Here is a 4959-nt window from a genome sequence, read left to right on the forward strand (position 1 = left end):
ATATATCATACATATATATAATATATATATATATATATATATATATTATAAATGTATGCATATATAAATATATATATTTATATATATATATATACATATATGTATGTATATATATACATATATATACACTTATATACATATATCTATATATATATATATATATATATATATATATATATATATATATATATATATATATATATATATTATACACATATATTATCTATCTATCTATCTATCTATATATATACATATGTGCACACACACACACACACACACACACACACACACACACAGCCAGCCACTGCTCAGGATGAAGTCTCCCATTCCCTCTCAATCGAACAACCTACACCGCCGAAAAGTAATGCAGTGAAAATTAACTCCGGGATCCTTAATCACACCGGCAAAGAAAGAGCATTAATTATCCCCCTGACGAAACGCTGATTAATTCCTTCAAGAGAGAAAAGGAGAAAAAAGAAAAAAGAAAATTGTCTTAGCTCTTTCTCCATCAAACTCATCTCTTCCGAATACCTTTGTTTGCGCCGCCCAAGATATTATTATTATTCCTCGTTCGCTGGAAAAGGATAGTGCGGATAAGACAGCAGGATACTTCTCCCGCCAGCTGATTAACTCCGTTGCTGATTGGCTGATTCCTTCCCGCTCGTTCCACCAATCAGGTGTGATGAGGTAGGGTAGGGCGGAGGGGGAGGGGTGGTGGTGGGGGTGGGGTGGAGGGGTGGATTCGGTTATCGACCTTCGCAATGATAGGTAACAAACCTCGCCTATAAATCCGTTTTCATTGCGACCGAGATGAAAAGGGCAATTACGCAGCACTACGATAAAGAGTGTTTCGAAGATTAAAAAGAGAGAGAGAAATTAAAAAGAAATTAGATTGGTAAAATTTAGATGTTACCACGAGACCCCCCGCGAAGACAAAGGAATAACGGTCGTATATCCGGTCCGGTTGGCAGGATATCTTTAAACAAAATGGAATAACTAATTTACTACAAATAAGAAAAACAACAAAACTACTTCCGGCGCGGTCTCCACGCTGGTAACCACGACCCACGTATCCTTCCTCCGTGCACTATAACCGAATACAATACAAAGACGGTGTTGAAATCACCATCACCATAAAAAAATGACTAGAAATCGATCCCAAACAACCACCATATTCTCTTCGAAAGCATATGGCAAGTTATTCGCACAACGGGTCATCCGAAGCGACCCGTGTTCGATCATAGAGAAGTTCGAAGCTTCACACTCCGCCAGCCTTGGTTTCGAACCCGATTTACAAGCGAATCCGGGAAGTGAAGCTCCGAACCTAGGATATTAAAAGAAGGTATCAATTCATACTGCCGGTTATTTATTTATCTCTTATTTATTTATTTATCTATCTTATTTATTTATTTATCTATCTTATCTATTTATTTATCTATCTTATTTATTGATTTATCTATCTTATTATTTATTGATTTATCTATCTTATTTATTTGTTTATTTATCTATCTTATTTATTGATTTATTTATCTATCTTATTTATTTAGGCCTATTTATTTTTATTTATTTATTATTATTATTATTATTATTATTATTATTATTATTATTATTATTATTTTTTTTTTTTTTTCTTTTTGGTGGGGGGGGGTTGTTGTGTCGATTACACTATTGCACTGTCCTTGCAGGGTGTGGGTCTCCTGCCACGCCCAGATGAGGGATTGCAGTACCGAGACTGTACCGAGCGCGGGGTCCGGTACACAGAGATCCTTTACGAGTGAATTTGGCAGCCCTCGTGACCGCTACGGATGTGCTCTTTAAATATGAAATGTCAAAATGTAAATAATGTTAGTCACAGATAAGCATGCGAATATCTTAAAGTAATCAACATTTGCCCCCCCCTCAAAAAAAGAAAAAGAAAGACAAGAACGAATCAACCAGAAATGAAAGAAAAGAAGAATAACGAACATAAAATAATAGAAAAGAATGAATAAAAAATAAAATAAATAAAAAATAAATAAAGGGTCACAAAGACAAATCAAAATAAACGATTTCCGTTAGTGGATACGAAACGTTTAGAGAAAGGGCTGGCTGGACTCACGCATAGCACCTCGCTATGCCGAATAACATCCCACCTCTTGCTTGCGACACATCCTGTGATTCTGGCTACGTTCTAGCCAAGCGTCGGACTTTCATTTAAATAGATGCGATTAAGTTTATTATGTACCTTCGTTATACATGCCGACATTAGCATGATTGTTAGTATTCGTACCTAAAAAAAAAAAAAAAAAAGTCAGTGAGCCTCATTTCATCATTAAGGTCGTTATCATCATTTTATCTAATATCATTTGATAGCTCTTTTGTTACTTTTATTGCAAGGCATATCTAGTCATATATCAACATCATTCTTCTGTTACCCTCCCCCCTCCACCCCCCCCCTTTTACGTACATTATTAATAAATTATCTGATTCTTAATCTACATTATTACAATCTTTACTAATATATACATATGCTGCTATGCAAATCATCGCCAACATTATCTGAAAAAAAAAATATTACTATTGTTCTCATTACTGCTACCATTATCATAATCATTCTCATCATAACTCTCATTGTAATCATTATGCCTGCAAGTGAGGCCAGGTGGCTGCGGGCGAATATATATAGCTTGCAAAATCATTTACTCTGTAATTCGTTGTATTTCACGAAACAGGAAAATTCTCACGTGCATGTGCGTTTATGTGTGTGTTTGTGTTTGTGAGTGTGTGATCATTGTGTGTGTGTTTTTTTTCACGTAACAGGAAAATTATTTTGTGTATGAGCGTTTGTGTGTTCGTTTGTATTGTGTGTGTGTTTTTTTTATGAGAGAGAGAGTGAAAGTGAGTAAGGGAGAAAAAGAAAGAGAAAGAGAGAAAGAGAGAGAGAAAGAGAGAGAGAGAGAGAGAGAGAGAGAGAGGGAGAGAGAGAGAGGGAGAGAGAGAGAGAGAGAGAGAGAGAGAGAGAGAGAGAGAGAGAGAGAGAGAGAGAGAGAGAGAGAGAGAGAGAGAGAGAGAGAGAGACCGAGAGACAGAGACAGACAGAGAGCGAAAGAGAGAGAGAGACAGAGAGCGAAAGAGAGACAGAGACAGAGAGCGAAAGAGAGACAGAGATCGCGTCCCCATGATATACACTACGTCACCCATTCCGACAAAAGTAGATTACTACACCGCGGTCACATGTTCACTTACACACCTTCGTGAAAGCACCAGATATGAACACATGACCAACACCCAAACAGAGATCGGTATTATCCTTTCTGCTTGACCTTTTCTTTATCATCGGTTATCTTAAAATATCTTAGAAGATATCGTTAGTGTTATGACATAAAAAAAAATCATCACCATAAGGTTAGCCTCACATCCAATAAATAATCGAGCAACCCTTATTTATCTCCTACCATCTGTTTCAAAAGGGACACTTACTCTCCCACATACGGGTTATCCTCCCCCCCCCCACTCCCACCCCCACCCCCACCCTCTATCCCTATCCCATATATCCCAACCTCATTATCAGCTGTGCGGGATGAGGACATGAGTCATTGTAGCGAGCAACGGGGCTGCTGCCATCCCCTGTCTCCTAAATGCACCTGAGTCACGCCACTGTATTGCAATCTCTGCATGATCTCTGCATGATCCTGTCTGTATCTCTCTGTGTCGTCCGAGTTAGTTCAGTTAGTGGTGGTTTGTGTCTGCGTTTCCTCTGTTTTCGTTTTTGTTTGTGTGTGTTTATTGAGATGTTGAAATTCCCCGTCTCCGTTTTCTGCGTGTCACTTGCAATGCTGAGATCACCGGATGCGTTTTCTGCGATGCTGAGTTGCAATGCTGAGATTCCCGTCTCCGTTTTCTATGTGTCAGTTGCAATGCTGAGCTCCCAGTCTCCGATTTCTCCGTGTCAGTTGCAATGCTGAGCTCCCAGTCTCCGATTTCTCCGTGTCAGTTGCAATGCTGAGCTCCTCGTCTGCGTTTTCTGCGTGTCAATTGCAATGCTAAAGTCATTCATTCCACTGTCTTTGTTTCTAATTAGACAAAAACAATTCAACGGGGAAGCTACGTGTGCATCTTCAATCCATTACAGCATCCGTCTCTAGATCTCTTTGTCTGTCTGTCTGCTTCTTTCATAACACAGATTCCACAAAAACCCAATTCACAACAACGAGACATTACAACCACCAATTCCCGAGAGCCGAGGCTTACCTTAAGCCAATAAATAGTCTGGTCAATGCACCCAATCGCACGCACGCCCATCACTAATACAGCCGCGCTTGTCACTCCCAATCATTCTTATAACTGATCTTTACACGAGCTACACCCTTGCATTAGTCCCCCCCCCCCCCCACACCTTCACTACCGGCAACTGAGGGAAGACATGCTAATAATTTTGCCTCTACGATGGCATGAATACATTCCATGTGTGTGTTTTTTTTTTTTTTTTTTTTTGGGGGGGGGGCGTCTTTTTTTTTGGGGGGGGGGCGTTTTTTCTTTTTTTTTTGGGGGGGGGGGGTCATTCATTATTTCTAAATCTAACATCATTGTAGATTCGTCTCCGAGATGAACAACATATCTCCTCCGAGGGGAACTTTCCATCTCTTCTCAGACAATCCTTACAGCATCTTCTTTCGTATATATATATAAAAAAAAATAAAAAAAATAATAAAAAACCGACCACCACATCCGTTCTCTCGCAAGACATGTTACACTCTCACCTTACTTTCAAGATGACACACCTACCCTGAAGACCCTGATAACCTCCCCTCTCCCCCTCCCCTCCCTCCCTCTCCTCTCCCCCTCTCCCCCTCCCCTTTCCCCTCCCCTTCCTCTCCTCTCTCCCCCTCCCTCCCTCCCTCCCCTTTCCCCATCCCTTCCTCTCCTCTCTCCCCCTCCCCTCCCTCTCCTCTCCCCATCCCTTCCTCCCCTCTCCCCCTC

The sequence above is a fragment of the Penaeus japonicus genome, unplaced genomic scaffold, assembly GCF_977035675.1.
Source record: "Penaeus japonicus unplaced genomic scaffold, GWHDUDI00000001_assembly GWHDUDI00000006, whole genome shotgun sequence".
NCBI lineage: Eukaryota > Metazoa > Arthropoda > Malacostraca > Decapoda > Penaeidae > Penaeus > Penaeus japonicus.